General features: G+C 34.3%; 1 long non-coding RNA gene across 1 annotated transcript; it reads right to left on the bottom strand.

Annotated features, from left to right (window-relative positions):
- Positions 1-7,029: 7,029 nt before the first annotated feature.
- On the bottom strand, positions 7,030-13,465 carry LOC131278519 (uncharacterized). The gene is made up of 4 exons (XR_009185857.1): positions 13,405-13,465; positions 11,613-11,840; positions 11,142-11,250; positions 7,030-7,179 (listed from the first exon to the last, which is right to left on the bottom strand). It is a non-coding gene; the product is annotated as an uncharacterized lncRNA (long non-coding RNA).
- Positions 13,466-21,175: the final 7,710 nt, after the last annotated feature.

The raw sequence follows: 21,175 nt of genomic DNA, 5'->3' as shown, positions 1-21,175 counted from the left end.
GTCTTCACAAACAAAAACTGACAGAATATGTTACCAAAAGACCAGAATTATGACTGATATTAAAGTGAATGGTGCAAACTGAAAGGAAAAAACGAGGGCAAGAGACCTGAAGAAAAGTGTAGAAATGAAGAGTATTAGAAAGAGTAAAAAGAATATAGCATGATACAACAGAAAACCAAAGATAAAAATGGGTGAAGTAATGCCTTTACAATTATAACTGAATGTTAATGGCTTGAATTCCCCAATCAAAAAAACTGATAGAATGGATTAAAAAATGTGACCTATCTATATATTGTCTACAAGAGACTCACCTCAGACATAAGAACACAACCAAGTTAAAAGTGAAAGGTTGGGAAAAGATATTCCATGCAAATAGTAACCAAGGAAGAAGAGGAGTATTGATACTAATATCAGACAAAAATAGATTTTAAATGCAAAATTATTTTAAGAGATGAAGAAGGTCATTGTGTATTAATAAAAGAGGCCATTCAGCAAGAATAAATAACTATTCCAAATATTTATGCACCTAACTTCATTTACAGAAGATATATGAGGCCCACATTGGCAAAGCTGAAGGGAGAAATATATGTCTGTAAAGTAATAGTTGGAGACTTCAATACACCACTCTTAATATTGGATAGAACATCTGGCAGAGGATAAAGAGAACTTGAATAATATGATAGATGAACTAGACCTAACAGATATCTATACAGCATTGCACCCCAAAACAACAGAATATACATTCTTTTCTAGTGCTTATGCATCCTTCTCCAAGAGACACCATAAGTTGCATAAGTTGTGTCACAAAACAAGTCTCAATACATTTAAAAAGATTGAAATTATATAAAGCACTCTCTCTGATCATAATGGAATGAAGCTGGAAATCAATAATGAACAGAAATGGGGAAAATTCATAAATATTTATGGAAACTAAATAACATGCACTTAAACAGTCAGTGGGTGTGTCAAAGAAGAAATTGCAAGAGAATTCAGCAAATATCCTGAGACAAATGAATGAGAACACAACATATCCAAATCTATGCGACGTTGCAAAGGTGATGCTGAGAGGGAAATATATAGACCTCAATGCTTACGTTGAAAAGAAGAAAGAGTTAAATTGATGATCCAACTGCACACCTGGAAGGACTAGAAAAACAACAGCAAACTAATCCCAAACCAAACTGAAGGAAAGAAATAGTAAAGATCAGAGCAGAAATAAATGAAATCAAGAACAACAACAACAACAACAGAAATAGAGTTAACAAAACCAAAAGTTGATTCTTTGAGAAGATCAACAAAACTGACAAACCCTTAGCTAAACTGACAAAGAAAAAAAAAAAAGAGAAGACACACATAAATAAAATCAGAAATGGGAGGGGAGGGATTAAAAATGATCCCATAAAAATAAGAGGAATCATAACAGTATACTACGAATAACATATACCAAAAAACTGGAAAATATAGATGAGATGGACAAATTCCTGGAAACCAACAAACTAGGCCCAAGTCCAGAGAATGAAATAGTCATCAAAAATCTCCCAAAGATGAAAAGCCTGGGACCAGATAGCTTCACAGGTGAAGTCTACCAATCATCAGTGATGAACTAATTCTGATCTTACTCAAGTTCTTCCAAAAATTGAACAGAAAATATTACTACCAACTTATTCTATGACGTCAACATCATCCTAATACTAAAACCAGATAAACACACTATGAAAAAATGAAATTACAGACCAATATCTCTAATGAATATAGATACAAAAATCCCCAACAAAGTACTTACAAATAGAATCCAAAGTCACAGGAAAAGAATTAAAAACCTATAGTTATAATTATAATTATATAATTACAGTCTATCAAGTAGGTTTTACCCTAGGTATGCAAGGGTGGTTCAACACAAGAAAATAAATAAGCCACACTGATAAACTGAAGAAGAAAAATCACATGATCTCAATTGATGCAGAAAAGGCATTTGACAAAACACACACCCTTTCTTGATAAAAACACTCCAAAAGATAGGAATAGAAGGAAGATTTCCTAATATGGTAAAGTGCATATATGAAAAACTTACAGTTAATATTGTACTGAATGGTGAAAAACAGAAAGCTTTCCTGCTGAGATCAGGAACAAGACAAGGATGACAACTGTCAACATTATTATTTAAAATTATGCTAGAAGTTTAGCTAGAGCAATTAGGCTAGAAATAAAAGGTACCCAAATAGGAAAGGAAGATGTTAAACTTTCACTATTTGCTGATGACATGATCCTATAACTAGAAAATCCTGGAAAATCCACAACAAAGCTAATAGAATTAATAAATGAGTTCAGCAAAGTGGCAGGATGCAAGGTTAATATGCAAAAATCAATAGTGTTCCTATACACTACTGGTGTGGAATCTGAGGGGAAAATCAGAAAAAAAATTCCTTTTATAATAGCAAGTACTTTAATATAGTTTTTATATAAACACTTTTATATTGCACCTTTTTATATAAATATTATTTATTAATCAAATATTTAATTTATAAACAATCAAATATTTAGGAATAAACTTAACCAAGAACATAAATGGCCTGTATTCAGAAAACCACAAAACATTGCTGAAAGAAACTAAAGAAGACAGGACATTCTGTGTTCATGGACTGGAAGACTAAATATTGTTAAGATGTCAATTCTACCCAAACTGATTTACAGATTCAGTGCAATCCCAATAAAAATCCCAACAGCTTTTTTTTGTAGAAATCAAAAAGCCAATAATCAAATTCATTTGGAAAGGTAAGGAATACCAAATAGCCTAAAATGCCTTAATAAAGAAGAAAGAAGTTGGAGGACTCTCACATCTTGACTTTAAAGCATATTACTTAGTTACAGTGGTAAAAACAGCATGGTAGTGGCATAAGGACAGACAGATTGACAAATGGAAGTGAATCAAAACTGCAAAAATTGACCCTCACATCTACAGTCTAGTAATTTTTGACCAGGCTGGGCCAAAACTGTCTATTCAACAAATGGTGCTTGGAGAACTGGATAGTCATGTCTAAAACAAAGAAAGAAGACCCTTATCTCACACCTTATACAAAAATTAACTCAAAATGGATCAATGACTTAAATATTAAAAACAGCTTAAGACTCTTAGAAGAAAATATAGGAAAATATCTTCAAGATCTTATGGCAGGTGGTAGTTTCTTAAACCTTAGGCCCAAAGCACAAACAGCAAAAGAAAAAAATGTATAAATGGGACCTCCTCAAAATTCAACTCTTTTGCACTCCAAAGGCCTTTGTCAAAAGGGTGAAAAGTCAGCAACTCAATGGTAGAAAACACTTGGCAATCACATGTCCACTAAGGGTTTAATATCCATGATATATAAGGAGATCATACAAGTCAACAATAAAAAAGTATTCGATTATAAAATGGATAGAAGAGATGAAAAGTCGACCATCCAAAGAAGAAATACAAATAGTGAAGAAACACATGAAAAAAATATTTAACATCACTGGTGATTATGGAAATACAAATCAAAGCTACAATGAGATATCATTTAATACCTACTGGACTGGCCACTATTAAAAAGTCAGAAAACTGTAAATGTTGGAGAGGATATAGAGAGTTTGGAATGCTTGTTCACTGTTGGTGGGAAAGCAGAATGGTACAGCCACTGTGGAGGACTGTTGGGCAGTTCCTAAGGAAGTTGAATATAGACTTGCCATAGGACTGGCAATACCACTGCTAGGTATATACCCAAAAGAACAGAGATCAGTGACACAAACAGACATCTGCACACCAATGTTCATAGCAGCATTATTCATGATAGCCAAAATTTTGAAACAACTTAGGTGTCCATCTAGTGATGAATGAATAAGCAAATTGTGGAATATGCACACGATGAAATATTATGCAGCAGGAAGAAGAAATGAGATTGTGAAACAAAGGACACCATGGATGAACCTGGAGGGCATTATGTTGAGTGAAGCAACCAGACAAAAAAGGACAAATACTGTATGATTGCCCTATTATGAACTAAATATATTATGTGAAATATAAATATATTATATGAAATATGGGTAGAATTGTACACATAAGAATTTTTTCTTTGAAGGTGAACAAATATATTAATAGTACAAAATGTTGATATCAGACAAGAAAACCCCACATTATACTAAGTGAAGGAGACCAAGCACAGAGTACTACATATTGTGTGATTCTGTTTATATAAAATGTAAATATAAATCATTTTATAAAGATGAAAGGACATTAGTAGTTATGTAGGTCTGAGGAAGGAATGTTAAGGGGTATAGAGTTTTTCTTTTTGGAGTAATGAAATTGTTCTAAAATTTTTGAGATGATGAATGTACAATTGTGATTATACAAAAAACATTAATATACTTTGGATAGAATAGCTAGAAACAGCATCTTTGTACAGTGGGTGTAGCATAGAGAGATTGAGAAGTAGGAATTTTCTTGTTTGTTTTTTCTTTTTTTTTTTTTTAAAGATTTATTTTTTATTTATTTTCCTCCCCTTCCCTGCCCTCCCCCTCCCAGTTGTCTGCTCTCTGTGTCCATTCACTGTGTGTTCTTTTTTTTTTTTTAATTGACTTTGTAATAATATTACATTAAAAAAATATATGTGAGGTCCCATTCAACCCCACCCCCCCACCCCCCTCTCCCCCCCCCCCCAACAACACTCGTTCCCATCATCATGACACATCTATTGGATTTGGTAAGTACATCTTTGGGCACCTCTGCACCTCATAGACAATGGTTCACATCATGGCCCATACTCTCCTCCATTCCATCCAGTGGGCCCTGTGAGGATTTACAATGTCCGGTGATTACCTCTGAAGCACCATCCAGGGCAGCTCCATGTCCCAAAGACGCCTCCACCTCTCATCTCTTCCTGCCTTTCCCCATACCCATCGTCCACCATGTCCACTTTTCCCAATCCAATGCCACCTCTTCTATGTGGACATGTTTGTTTTTTCTTTATTATTATTATTATTATTATTGAAATAATGAAAATGCTCTAATAATGATTTAAGTGTGAACCCAAAACTATGTTGTGGCAGTTTGATATTACTGATGAATTCCAAAAAGCAATATTGGATTATGTTTGTAAATTGATCTTCTCCTCTGGGCATATTAGATTATATTGATTCATTGGTTTACTTGATTAAGGAATTGTGTAAACCTCTTGTGCCAGTAGGGCAATGAGACCCCACCTTTTGGTGGGTGGGGACTCACAGATAAAAGGCATGGCAAAGGACAGAGTTGGGGGTTCTTATTGTTGGAGTTTTGATGTTGGAGTTTGATGCTGAAGCCTTAAGCTGGAGCACCAGAAAGTAAGCTCACAGAGGAAAGAACAACAAGCCCCAGGAAGACAGGAACCCTGAACCCAGAGAGAAGCAAGGCCGCAGAAGGAAGGAACCCAGAAAGCCTGAACCCTCCCAGATGTTGTCAGCCATCCATCTTGCTCCAAATAAACTTTGATGAGGGAAGTAATTTCTGCTTTATGCCCTGGTATCTGTAAGCTCCTACCCCAAATAATACCCTTTATAAAAACCAACTGATTTCTGGTATTTTGCATCAGGACCCCTTTGGCTGCTTAATACATATGTGATTATAGCAAATACTTTGATCATATGCTTTGGATGAATTGTATGCTTTATTAATTTGCATCAAAAAATTTATTTGTTTTAAAAAAACCCTATCCTGTCTTGGAGTGAGTGTAACTCAGTGGTTGAGTGACTGCTTCACATGTATGAGGTCCTGGGTTCAATCCCTTGTACCGCAAATTAAAATAAATAAATAAATAAGTACTTAAGTAAATAACACCATTCTGTCTAAAAAAGATATGTATAAAATCTTATGAATTTTAATATTTCCATATATTTTTATTACTTTTCTAATAATGATGATGTGAGATTCAGTACTATGAAATACGGTATAACATTTTAAATTTATTAAGTTGTGCTTCAACCCCAAAATACTGTGGAAGATCATATCTTATACATTCTATTGATAATAACTTGTGCCAGGTCCCACAATCCCTGCCTCCTGTTGTTGATACTCTTTTTCACGTCTTCCTCTTGGATGTGGGAACTGTAACTTTCTTTTAAGCAATCAAATACAGGAAATGTGGTGGGATATGTATGACTACATGTATGTGATTATGTACATAAGATTTTATTGCCTGACTTACTGGTCTCTCTCCCTTTCTGGCTAGGAGGTACCAAATGGTCATTTAGGGAATTCCACATGGCAAGGAACTTCAGGCAGCCACTAGAAGATGAGGACTACCTTCTAGCTGAAGGAAGCAAGGAGCTGAATGTGCTAACAGCCACACAAGCAGGGAAACAGATTTTTCTCCAGGTGAGCCTGGGAAAACCCAGTCCTGGTTTATACTTTATAACACTGCAGAGAAACCAACTAAATCACACCTAAACTCTAGACCCACAGAAACTGTGAGATAATAAATGTGTGTTGTTATAAGCTGTTAAATTTGTGATGATATTGTTATGCAGCAATAAACACCTTATACTATAACACTTTAATTACAATATAATTATAGGAAATACAATACAATACAATATAGGAAAGATTAGGCAAGTTTGGAATCATGACAATAAAATAATTAGTTTTACATAATTTTAGTTATCTGTATTTCTCTATATCCTCAACTTAAACTTCTGGCAACTTTGGATCTGAAACCCTTCCCTGACATCTTTCTTTGATGTATCCCCTCACTACTCTTCAAAAACAGAAGAAGGAAAAGTGTGTTGGATGCTTTATATTCTGTACAAACCGGTTATATCGCAGAATGGGTTACTTTGTATCAAGCTTATTAGTTTACCAGTTTTCCCCAATAAGCTGCAATATTGTGGAAATCAGCAAAGGCATTTTAGTCATTTTGTATCATGACATACCAGGAACACAGTAGGTGTTCAATACATGTAAATTAAATGTAAATATTTAAAATTCAATTGAAAATATCTCAAAGAATATTTGCTTTACACTTAATGCAGGAGACTACAATGTTCAGAAGTAGAATTTTACCAAAAAGAATTTGGATATTTGCTCTCCTTTTTATTGCCACAATAACAATGTATTTTTCAGTGTGCTCTTATAATATTCCAACTATTTTCCACTTTGCTGTTTCAAAATTAGGAAGAAAGCACACTGTTCACCTAGAAAGAAAAGAAAAGAAATAAGGGCAGGACTGAAAATATTTAAATAGTATATGCAATCATTTTTACTAGGTGGCACCATGTCCAAAAATAGTAAAGGATATAATAGTATAATATAATGAGTTTCAAAATACAAGGGAAATCCTTGATATATCAAATATATTAACCTGTAAATGATGGTTATGGCAGTTCATGACTTTGTTTCTAAAGGAAAACTTGGTAACTGTATTAATCAGGGTTCTCCAGGGAAACAGAATCAACAGGAAATATCTGTCAAAATTATGCAATTTTGTAAGAGTCTCTCACTTGACCATGTGGATGCACAAGACCAGGTTCCACAGGCAGGCTGCAAACCAGGGGTTCCAATAAAAGTCCAGTGAAGGTCCTTGATGAGTTTCTGGGAAATGTTCATTGTCCCAAGAGAGCTGGGAAATTCTCTCTGAATGCTGAAATCACTTCTTCTTTTAAAACGTTCAACTGACTCGATATAGCATCACTCATTGCTGACCACAATCTCCTTGATTGATATAGATGTAATCAGCTATCTATGCAGTAAAGTCACTGGTGATAAAAGTCCATAAATGTCCTTGTATTACAATTATTCCAGTGCTTGCTTGACCAAACGACTGGGCACAATTACCTGGCCAACTTGACACATTAGCTAACCATCACAGTAACTTAGGTACTGGACTTCTTTTCTGACAATTTCATCAGTGTCAGATAATATGTGGGTCTTTTCTTTTTAAGAGATACTGTGGAATGAACTGTGGGATCTTGTACATGTGAAGCAGGTGGTCAACAACTGAGCTAATTCTTGTTCCTCTGTCTGTGGATCTTGAGCACCATTTTTATAATGACCTGTCTCACTTACTGTGATAACCAAAGTTGTTCTCTTCAGAAGGATGCTTCTGTCAAAATTACATTAATATTAACATTTCATTGCATCTAATTTGCTGTATGTCTGATTTTAAAGCTTCTTCTAATTTTAATAATGATAGATAAAATTAGTAACAAATAAATTTAGTATTATGTAAGAGAGAGATTTGGCATTTTCACAAAGAGAAACAAATGGAAGTGTTCCATGGTTAGTGAAGGAAGGGAAGGAATGTTTGTTGAGTGTATGTGTAAGTTTGTAGGTGTGTGTATATACATGCATATTTATTTATAAATGGACATATATGTATAATCTGTGCTATACATATGAAAAAATAATAAACATGCAAATTAATTGTAGGAGGCTGGTTTGCTCATTTCCACTTCACCCCAATGGTGAGAAAGTGATTCCTCTGCCCTAAGTAGTATGAGGTGGCCAAACACATGGTATCTGACACTGACCAGATGAGGTTGAAAGAAGTCACATATACTTAGCCTGGGGGAAGGAGGACACTGCACACCTGGAAGGACCACTGGAGGTCACACTTGAGAACAGAGTGAACAGAGGAGCCGTGGGAAGCAGGCTTTATAGTACTGTAGCAGTTTGGTATGGTTATGAGTTCCAAAAATAGATATTGAATTATGTTTGTAATCTGGTCTGTACCTGGGTGTGACTGAGTTATGATTACGGATTTGATTGGGCCCTGTCTTTAGAATGTTGAGTCCCCACCCACCAATGGGTGGCATGGCAAAGGACAGAGTTGAGGGTTCTTAATGTTTGAGTTTTGATGTTGGAATTTGATGCTGAAATCTTAAGGAATTACACCCCAGGAAGTAAGCATACAGAGGGAGGAGAAGCAAGCCCCAGGAAGAAAGGAATCTGGAATCCAGAGAGAAGCAAGACTCTGGAAGGGAGGAACCCAGGAAGCCTGAACCCTTGCAGACATCGGCAGACATCTTGCTTCAGCACGTGGAAATAGACTTTGATGAGGGAAGTAACTTATGCTTTATAGCCTGGTATCTGTAAGTTACTACTTCAAATAAATACCCTTTATAAAAACAAACCAATTTCTGGTATTTTGCATCAGCACCCCTTTGGCTGACTAATACAAGTAAGGTTTGCAGTGCTCTCTGCTTTCCATGAGACAATGTGATTGGTTTGTTTAGAGAATTTTGTGGATTGGCGGGGAAGTGAAATCTGTTAGGTTGAGGTCAGGGTGGAGTGCCACTGGTCCAGCTGATAGGAGAATTAGCTGGATGGGGAACATACCTGGTGAGAGTAGGGGAGCTCATTATTAGACTTTTGGGAATCGTGAGACTCAAAGATATCAAGGCAGCCTGTGAAATTTTAGGCCTTAAAATACAGAGACTGAATAATGAGTTAAGCATAATCCACTTGGTCCATAAAGATATAATTGTCTTATTGGAATAATAACTCTAAGAAAAATGAGTAATTATATGTATGTTTATATTATAATGAATAGTATCTATATTCAATAACTTTGCTCCAGATTCATTTATAAAACAAATTTAAGAAAACAGTCAGGAGTATATGCTAGAAAGCCCAAATAACGGAACCAGTCACAGTGCATTGGACCTTCTATAGGTTTCATAGTTGCTTCATATACTTAATGTGTATGGTGATTACTACATTGAAGCATTAGTTGATATAAGAATTAAGTACAATAATGTTTATACAGTGACCAAAGGACATTATTCCTCCTAAATTTGAGAAGGAACAAAGAGATAAAAAGTTATTTGACAATAAATCTTAATCTCCAATAGCCATATGGTTTTAGTTTAAGAAGTTTTTACACAGATGGAGAAGCTCATTGCCTACATCACATGATTTGAAAGCTGACAAAAATTCTTATGCATGCTATGCAAAAATGCATATCCTACAATGGTAATGTGTAAGTTTTACATTATTTCTTTTGTTTTCAAGACCTTGTAGGCCCTACTAAATAGATAATTTCAGACATTTGAGTCATATCTTAAAATTGGCAAGACCTTTTCACATTTATTATTTAAATAAACCTAATGGAAGGATTTAGGCATTTAGAATTTTTTTTCATGGTTGTAGTTTGTTTGTAGTCTGCCCATTTTAGATCTGAAGCATAAATTCAATTCTTTTAACTCCAATGAATAATGCTTATTTCACCATGTAGTGGCTCACTCTGCAAAAGGTTTTCTTCCTTGAATAATTTAGAGCAAAGTAAATTATTTCCTATTATCAAAGATATATCCCAAGTTTAATGGACATAGAGTAGGTTATTATGGGAAAACAAATCAAGAAAATTCTTTGAGAACAAGGTTTAGAAAGCATATATGAATAAGAGTTTTAGTTATAGAAAAAAGACATAATCTTATCATCAAATAACCCAAACCTGGGAAGAGATTAAAAGGGCAAAGTTTACACAAAAAAGAGCAGTAAGAAATACTTAAAGACGTTTAGTGATTTGGCCCCATCCCAAACTCATACTACTCAATTCCCTGACTTGCATTTTAAAATTTAATAAGAATTTCAAATATTCATTCAACCAATAACTTACTATTTATCATGCACTATTTAAGTAACAGGGGTGCATCTGTGAACAAAACAAGAGGAAAAGTCCTGATGTCCATGTAAATTAAATTATTCTGAGAAACATTAAGATGCTTATGAGTGTCTCATAAACCACAGTCCTTTGACCTATTTTCTCTCCACCTGCCATGCTCTTTCTTTCCTTTTCACCTAAGTAATACTTATTAATCTTTAATACTGTGCTTAGTTCTCAACCTCCTTCATGAAGCTTTGTGGGTTTTTGTGGGCTGGGAGATGTCCCCATATTTTATGTGACTGTATATGCTCTCTAATACACTTAATGTATTTCTTTACCTTTATTGGTTTTTTTAGTTAAAGGCAGGGTTGATCTTCTTTGATTAAGTGTCACCCCAGGACAAACCCTATCTCTTACGCACTGTAAATATGCAGAATATGTGCTTGTTGAATGAAAGAATAAATTTTCTTTGTAAATATATTCAAGAGCCATCCTTCCTTTGTTCAAGATATTTATCTTTTTGCTGATTGAATTTGAGTAAATGTTTACCTAAGTTTTCCAGTTTGTTGGTCTTCATTAGTCAAATGACTAGTTACCTGCCAAATTTCTACTTCAGCTTGGAACCATATAGACATGTTCTTCTCTGTCCTTACAGAACCTTGTAATAGAGAGAAGAATATCTAAAATAATTATGTTGTTAAAAGTATAAGAAGGAATGTATAAAATACAGAAAAATATAAAAATATAAGAATGATACTCATAGTTAATATATTAAATAACTTCTACATATAGCTTTTCATTCCCTCTAGTAATTATAAGATAATTGTGGATTAAATACATATTATATACACATATATAAACATATATATGTACATATATTCACACACACACATACTCACACACACATATATTACCAATGAGTGACATTCTTACTTCCATTTTCAAAGAATTTGAGCAGCACATTAGCCCAAAGATAATAAAAAATGATTAAATTCCTGACCCATTTGGGAGAAAAATTACCTATGGAGTTGGAGTGGATCTGATATATCCAGCAAAATTGGGAATAGCAATTTGAATAATGATCCGGAAAACTGACAGGGTGATTGATAGACTTCTGTAAACCCATGGGGCTCGTAGAGGATTTCTTCGCTGTCTATCTGGAGTCACAGGAACTGGCATGGTTCTTTTAATCTATAGCTGAAGAGTATTGGAATATATGATGAATTAAGGTTGATTTTTCTTTTCTCCCTGTTGATTTTATAAAGGTAGGAAAAATAGTGTTAGACATATGCATTAAGCAGGCAGATATGTATTTTTTAATTATCCTATTATTTTATCTGTGATTTAAGTACTTATCTACTACTCATTCTCATAGGTGAGTTTTATTTTATTATGCTAAATGAGCAGCCAATAAGTAGTTGCTTACAGAATTAATTAGCATATTTCTTTACACTTCTCTCCTTAATTCTTTAGATCAAATAGTCCTTTATTCTTACTAATAACCTTAATACTTCAGAAGTTTTGTGTGCAGTGGGTAGGTGAGCACACCTTGGCTGACTGTGCATAGGGCATCTGGAACTCTTGCAAGCACACAGAAGTTTTAGCTCCTTCCAGGAAGTACAGTTCTTTATGTGACTGAGATTTCACTTAAAATTATAATAATAATAATAATAATAATAATAATAATAATTGTATTACTACAAGCAGAGAGGGAAAGCAAGCATATATATGAAGCCTAATTTTACACATGAATATACTCAGTTACTAGCCAAAGTCCACTTAGCTAGAAAGGCTTAGGGATAATCTTTAGAATTTATTTTGGGTAAACTGCCTATTAAAATACATGGAGTTTTAGATTAATAAAAGGGAATGGCTGGGAAGGAACTAATATGTTCTGGTGCCTAATACATGCCACATTTTGTGCCATGAACTTAATTTCCATTATTTTATGTAATGTCCATCAAAGTCCTGAGTGGTGGATATTTATTCTTTAAGAGTAAATTTAAGCTCATAAAGGTTAAATAACTTACAAATTCTCACCCAGCCTGTATGTGCTGAATTTTATATTATAATCCAGGTAATGATGACTTTGAAATATGTAATCATTCTATTTTAACAAACTGTCTTCCTTGCCTGGAGTAATTTTAGGGATAATGTTTGCCAAGTTCCCCCTTTTATATTAAGTCAAGTAAGAAGAAATCAATTTATTCGAGAGAAAGCCAAACTCATCTTCCTCAATTTTTAGCCTAGTATATGGTCATAATATTATTTTTTAACTTTTATTTGGCTTGTTGCTTTCTTATAATCATATTTAAATATTTCAACAATATTTCTTTATTTCTCTAACATTTCCCCTTATTTATGAGTGTAAGTCCTTAGAGCAGACTTAAGAAATTACTGGGTTTTATCCCCGAGCTATCAGTGTGATATTTGACCACACTCAACTCACTGTTTTTATTTCCTTAATTTTAACTTTGTCTTGTATTTTGAAGAATGGTAGTGAATGATTCTAAAATACTTTGGCAAGTATTAAGTGACAGTAGTTATCATAGCTGCATATCTCTAATAGCCTTGACAAAACCACTTAGAGCTGTTTCAAGTACATCATACAAACTAATATGATTATATACATACATATGTGTGTGTGTGTATATATATATATATATATATATATACACTATCGTGCTATCAAAGGGTCTCTATTTGTCAAAGAGTATGTAATATTTTAATTGACCTTACAAATCACACTTTTTGTTTTCCTTCTATGCTATTTTTTTCTTGGAATTTCCAAAAATTATCCACATTTTCATACCATCAAATCTTTGGCCTGACTGTCTTAGGAATCCTCTAGTTCTTCAAAAGAATACCCAGGAAACTTTAAGTATGGCCCTCTCTTCAGAGTATATGAATTATACTCTGTCATAATGGATGACTTTTAACACAGATGACATCATTTTATCATCATAATAGAACCAAGATTCTTTGTTCTCTCACTTTCAGGCATTAGAAAGTTCATTATTTATAACTGGCCAAAATTTGATAAAACACACTAAAAAGCTTATTACTGATCTTAGGGTTTCTTGAAACATAATGATCTTTCAGCAATCCGTCTCTTTTTGTAATAATGTCTTGTTGAAATCTACCTCGCCAAGTGTGGAAAGGAAGCTTTAGTTATGAATGGTCTATCTGAGGATAGAAATTATCTGCCCTGCTATCTTCTTATATTTAGCTACCCAAAACTTCCTGCACCATTTCTGTTGTAAAGCAACTTTTGTAGCACTGTGGCTCCTTTTTCTCATTCAGTTTCAAGTTATATATTTGATCCTTTCATAAACTCACTCATAAAGTAAGTGATCTCACTCAATACGACTTTTTAAATTAATAATAAAATATGAACAGAAATGCTGAGAACTCAGTAAGTGCTGTCCCTACCTCTGCCTTCTATAAATTTTAGTGTGATGGATTTTTCAGTAGCACATATATCAATTCCTTACTACACAGTATAGGCAGAGAGTTAGCACTAAGTATTATTTCTATAGAATGGGGTCATGATGATTTGAAATTGTGTTTACCTAGAGAAACAAGTTCTTAAATTTAATCCATTCCTGTAGGAGCGAACCCATTGCAAGTAGGCCCTTTCATTGAGACTACTTCAGTTAAGGTGGGGCCCACCTCAGTCAGGATAGGTCTTAATCCTATACTGGAGTCCTTTATAAGAGAATGCAATTTAGAGAGGGAGAGAAATAGAAAGAAACTGAAACAAATAGAACCTGGAAGAAAAGGGAAAGACCAGAATATGTGACCATGTGCCTTGCCACATGACAAAGGAGCCAAGTATAGCTGGCAGCCAGGCCCAGAACACCAGTCTTTGGGGAGAAAGCATTGCCTTGGTGATGCCTCAAAACCATGAGCAAATAAATTACCATTGCAACAAAACAATAAAAATAACAATGAAAAACTGAATTCCCACTGCTTAAGCTGAGTCATTTCATATTTCCTTGAGCAGTTTAGGAAACTAAAACAGGAGTCTTGCTCATGGAATGTGTTCAATACATGACTGAATCAGTCTAAGTTTATTTATATAATTTTGTTCATGAAATGTATTTATGTAAAGCTCTGTATATGATCACATATCAGTGCTACCAAAAGTACTTGTACATAGTCCCATCAACATATAATTTAACTTATTCTAGGAAATAATAAACCATGGATTAATTATGAAATCATTTTTACTTTCACTATTATCTTTTTTTCATTAATTTGAAGAGGTCTTTTTCATATTAAAACTTTGTATTTATATATCTGCTTTCAGGTTTCAAATTAATTTCACCAATAATTTCCTACCCACAACATAGTCTGCAGAGAGGAGAGGTAGGTATTAGTATTCTTATTTTATAGGTAAGGAGATTGAAGATAATATAAACCAATCTGTTATTATTAGTGCTAAGATAGTGAATTATTATTTCTGCAAAAAAAATTTGCCAAATTTTTATGTTTATAAAATTCATGCAACTATTTTTTATACATCCACATATGCTTATTCATTGTAGCACTGAGTGTGTGTCAGAGAGGTCAATTTTAGATCTTTCCAGAACTAGAAAATATCATCATTGTTGTAATCATGAGTATTAATTTTTTCTGTAGTATCAGTCTCCTCCTTCCTTCAGATTCTTTGCTTTCCTGAGATAACATGGCAGCCCTGTTGAGTAAGGGGGCAGCTGTTATACATTCTGGGGAGAAGATGTAAGCTGTGAACTATGAGAGCTGCTGCTGTGTTTTATCTGGCTTCTTAGAGATAAGCACTCTAAGGTAAAGATAAGTTTTTATGCTTCTGTACACTTTATTAATTGTTTTAAATTATGATAAGAGGTCAAAACACAGGGGCTTTCTAATTTATTTCCAAATGAGTGTGTATGTGTCTGTACATATAATGTCTCAGGGAAAAGGTAAACAAACAAAAAAGGAAATGTCATGTATAATGAATTTAAAGACAAGAAACGTAAGAAGAGACATGATGCTTTGACATCCTGACTGATTATTAAAAGTGTGCTATGAGGCCATGTTGGAAGCCGATTGTCAGTTTGAAGAGGAAAAAATCCATGAAATCATTTCATTCACAGTCTTAAACAAATCTGATAGTGAGATTAATTTTTATTTGCATAGAAATCCCATTACTCATACAATTAATGATTTTTATGCACTCTAAAGTTCTACATGTCCTTTTAAGAAATGCATGAAATGCATTGGTTTGTCTGTCTGCAAATATTTAGCTAATAGGAAAGTTTGTCTCACCTAATATAGTTTAATGCCATTTTCATGCTACTATTAACATTATTAAATTTATAATTTTGTTTTTATGCTTGTGCAACATTATACTTTCAATTCTCAGAAATGAACCTATGGCTAAAAACTGGTTTACTGAAGCATAAAAACTGATGAAAAGAGTAACATAATTAGTACAACCCTAAAAAACATCATACACAAAGAGTGAACTGTCTCCAGTGGTGAATATGTAATGTAAATCTGTACATGTTGGAACAAATAAATATGTAATTGTCATGATTTCACATATGTATAGGAAAACAAAAGTGCAAATAGGAAGTACATTATGAATATCTAAACAAAATTGAATTATTTTGAGTGGGAATTCATGTACCAGTATTCCTTAGTTCATTTTCAGTTATAAAGTCTTGTCAAATAGTGGCATACATGTCTGACAAGGCTATTTCTTGAAAGATTAATTGGTGTGTTTCCTCTACTTCCTTGAAAATTCTTTAGCTAGTATTCTGAGAATTTTTTCTCTCCCCTGGATCACATGAGTTAAGGAAGTCATCCACTTCAGAAGCATTAACAAAAAGTATAAGACTTCAGAGAAAAAGAAAAGAAAGAAAAAAAAAAAACAGAAGGAAGGGGAGAAATGGAGAAAGAAGGACAGAGTTTAAAGGGGGAAAAGAAAGAATGGAGATAGGAGAGGAAGGACTCAAAAATCCATGTTCTTCTCTGAGGAACACATAGAAAATACCTTCAAGTTTAGGCATGAGAATTCTGCATTGTTCCTGGCCAACTACTAAACTGTGGCTCTTGTTCTCATAGAGAGTTCTACCAAAAGTTTGACATCAGATTTTTTTTATATGAATACTTCTGTGATGGTTAATTTCAAGTATCAACTTGGCTAGGTTCTGGTGTCAAGCTGTTTGATAAAGTGCTTGTTACTATGATGGTATTTTGTAAATGGGATTTGCATCTAAAATTAGATGATTGCCTTTACAATCCACAAAGGAGATTATCCTCAGCAATGTGGGGAATCTTCTTCTCCTATCAATTGGAGGTTTTTAAAAGTCAGAACTGAGGATTTTAGATTTCAGAAGAATTTCTATCTCAGTTTCAGCATTGATTTTTTGCTGTAATTTCCAGCCAATCACCTTTCCCTAGGAAATTTGGACTAAGGATTTCAATAACACCTTTATGGTAGTTTCTAGCTTGTATCCTGCTCTTTGCAGTTTGGACTTGCCAGGACCCAAGGTCATATAAGCCAGTCTCTGAAGAACATAAAATAAATAATGCAAAGTGACATTTGCATTATTTATTTTCAGTACCATATTAGAGATGATGAAATGATATTCATGCTACTTATTTTTCAAGCAAAACTTTTCTGAATGTGGCAGAATTGTAGTGTCAAATAAAGAACAAATCTGAACTTAGGTAAGGAGAGACTTCTTTCAAAAAGATAATTGCAATTGGGGGAAAGGGACTATTGCAATAAAGGAAACCTTCTGTCCATAAGATCTGCAAGCATCTCAAAGGTCAAGCAGAAGCTGGACCCCAAGTCTCAATGGAGTAGTAACACCTACTCTCCAGTTCACTGGACTCACCCAGGACAACTAATAAGGAGGTAAGGAAGGACAACTACCACAGCAAGGAACCAAGAGAGTCTATAACTGCAAGCAAAAGAGTCCCATCCATCAGCCATATGGAACTGAAGCCTCCTCTCAATTAGAGGAGGAGTGGACATCACCATCCTAGAATCCTCAGGATAGGGGAATGAACGATGGACTAGAGTGGACTTACTAGTATTCTACTATAGATTTATTGTGATTCTAGCAATGGAAGAAATTATATCATTGATGTGGAGGTAGTCGCCACTGGAGGTTCTGAGGTCAATGAGAGGGAAACAGGTATAATACGGGGACATTTTCAGGACTTGGAAATTGTCCTGAAAGACATTGCAAAGACATATTAAGACCACTATATATCTTGCCATAAACTACAGAATTGCGAGGGAGAGAGTGTAAACTACAATGTAAACTATAATCCATGCTTAGTGGCAATGCTCCAAAATGTGTTCATCAATTGCAATGAATGTACCACACTATGAAGGATTTATTAAGATGGGTAAATGTGGGTGGTGTGGAGAGTGAGACATATGGGAATCGCTTATATCTTTTATGTAACATTTATATAATCTAAATATTTTTTTTAAAAGGTGAGTCAGAAAGAACTTTTCTTTTATAAGGAGGGGTAAATAAGCCTAATTTGACCGTGTTGTGTGATCAGATAGCTTATCAGGGAATGTCTTTCCTTTAGGTTCAGTCAATTATTGATTCTCAGGAAGGGCCATTGAGGAGGGTTTGTTTCACCTTCAGATGCTGGCTTAGACCAAGTGTGGGTAAAAGTTCACGGGTCTGGGGCAGGGAGAGAAGTTTAACTAAAGTTTGATCAAGTCAAGCTAGTAGCTATTTTGTCAAGATTGGTCAGTCGATACACACAGTTATGCTAATAATTTATAAGGCAAAGAACAGAAATTTTGAGGGTCTGTCTGTGCCTAACCTTGTCATAGTTAAACAAGGGGGTTATCTGTGAATTTTAGCTAAGTTATATAAGGAAAGGTAGTTATTAATAGAAAACCATTATCTGGAAGACAAAAGGATGGGAGGATTTCTTTTGTGTGTATGTTTTTTAAAACGTATTTATTTTATTGTTAAATATTAATAAAGCATAAATCCATCCAAAGAGTACAATCAGTGGTATTTGATGTAATCACTTATTTGTGCATTCATTACCCCAGTCTTTCCCAGAGCACTTTCATTATTCTAGTAATAATAAACAAACAAACAAAACTCATCACCTCTCAATCTCTCTGTGCCTCACCTGCTATGCATAACTGTGATTCTTTTTCCCTCTCTCTAGTATATTTGTATTTATGTTTTGTAAAAACAGTCTTATATATGTAATATCCCCAATATTTGTGTTTTACATGTTTTACTATCTTATACAGTTTCATGTTATAATTTTTAGATTTCCTTCTAGTAATATACATGAATTAAGTCTTTCCCTTACAACCACTGTCATACCCATACAATAGCTCTGCTAGTGGCAAACACCATGATATACTTTAACCATTTCTATTAATTTCCAAAGATTTACACAACCTTTTTACCAATTCTGCATAGATTAATCCTCAGCTTTCCAGTCTCTATCCTCCTATTTTATGGTGACTTATATTCTAATTATTTACTCCATGAGTATATACAATATGTTTAATTCCTAATAGCACATAAAGTGTTTGTCCTTTTGTGTCTGACTTGCTTCGCTCAACATGTCTTCCAGGTTCATCCATGTTGTCATATGCTTCACAACTTCATTTTTTCTTACCACTGCATAATATTTGTTCATGCATTCATCAGTTTCTGGACATCTGGATTGTTTCCAACTTTTGGCAATTGTGAATAATGTTGCTATGCTCATCAGTGTGCCGATGTCTGTTAGTGTGCCTGCTCTCAGTTCTTCTGGTTGTATATCTAGTAATGGTATTGATGAGTTCCATGGCAAGTCTATATTCAACTTCCTTAGGAAATGCTAAATAATCCTCCACATCGGCTGTACCATTCCACATTCCCACCAACAGTAAATAAGCATTCCTATCTCTCCACACCCTCTCCAACATTTACAGTTTTTCAACTGTTTAATAGTAGCCTCTCTAATAGGTGTGAAATATCACATTGTAGTTTTGAAATTCAGTGCCCTAATCGCTAGTGATGAACATTTTTTTCACATGTTTCATCACCATTTGTAACTCTTCCTTGAACAAGTGCCTTTTCAAGACTTTTGCTCATTACAGGGCTTAGGTATAGTTCAGAATTGTCTGTGTAAACCAAATGATTGTGAAGGACGTGACTCTAAAGAGGAAGACTCAAAGAGTTACTGCAGTTTTACTTAGAAGTATGGTCTCTTGTGAATGAAGTTAAGTTTTATAGCCATAGTTGATGGAGAAATCCTAAAACTAATATGTTATTTGTGGGGTTATAACATGACTAATGATGGAATAAAGTCATTAAACCTAAGCAGCAATTATCAACAAAGCAAAATAATTTCAAAACAAAAACAATTATTCAAAGGAGAAAGTATTGTATTAAAAGCTTATAGAAGTATATTTAATATTTTACCTATTGTTAGAGTTTCCTCCTTACAAGGTTTACAATTATTAACAGGTCATAAGACTGAATGGACTGGGGGAGAGTATCAACTACAATGTAAACTATTATCCGTGGGTGCAGCAGTGCTCCAAAATGTATTCACCAAATGCAATGAATGTGCCACAATGATGAAAGAGGTTGTTGATGGGGAAGGAGTGGGGTGAGGGGGCATGGAGGGTATATGGGAATCTTTCAAATTTTTTTAATGTAACATTTAAAAAAAAAAGAGAGACTGTAGAACCCTAAACGAAACAAAACAGGACATAAGGCTGTGACTCCATTCCGATTGAGCAAGATGCCTACCTGTGGAAGACAGAGTATTTTCCCCCAAGGATGAGCCATATCACAATAGGAATGGATCAGATAAGAACCCTCATCCCTTCCAGACCATCAAACCCCCCACATTCCAAAAATACCCTACCTCTTAGCCCACTACCCCCAAGCCATGTATGAGAATTCATTTGTATAGCCTCTTATTAATCATAGGCTATATTCAGACTCTAATCTTCTCCCCATGGTCTAATGTTTCCCTGCCTATTGATGTAATGTATAAAGTCATATTGACTACCTTCCACAAACAGGCTGATGTCTAATCTTCAGACCCCCTCTTTTGGGAGACCTTCTCAATAAACTTCCTGTTTGCACCATGTCAGTCCCCATGTTCATCAGTGCCATTTTTTCTCTAACATTTTAATAGTGCTTTGCAGGCTTCTAATAAGGTAGCACTTTGCTAAGACTGAAAAATATATAAAATTGCAATGACATTATATTTGCTTAGAAATATTAGATAAATGTGTAACAGAGAAGGTAGTCTATATACCATCCTCTACCTATCCTATAACTTGACATTTTCCAGAATGGGTAATGATAAGGAAGACCATCTCAGAGAGTGAAGCTATTAAAATATTTTTCATTGCAACTTGACAAATGCCCACGTGTGGCTAACATAAGTCTTTAATATATGTGTGATTTGAACACAGTAGTGATGGGAGGAGGAAATATTTTCTCAGCTTCATTTCTGGAGAACACAAGTTACTGTGAAGTAGTTGTTAAATGTGGTTTGGAGTTTAGATTTTTGTAGAAGAGTGTTCTAGGACACAGCTGCAATAT

Source organism: Dasypus novemcinctus, chromosome 1 (genome assembly GCF_030445035.2).
Source record: "Dasypus novemcinctus isolate mDasNov1 chromosome 1, mDasNov1.1.hap2, whole genome shotgun sequence".
Taxonomy (NCBI): Eukaryota; Metazoa; Chordata; class Mammalia; order Cingulata; family Dasypodidae; genus Dasypus; species Dasypus novemcinctus.
This window is presented reverse-complemented; position numbering and strand designations above follow the sequence as displayed.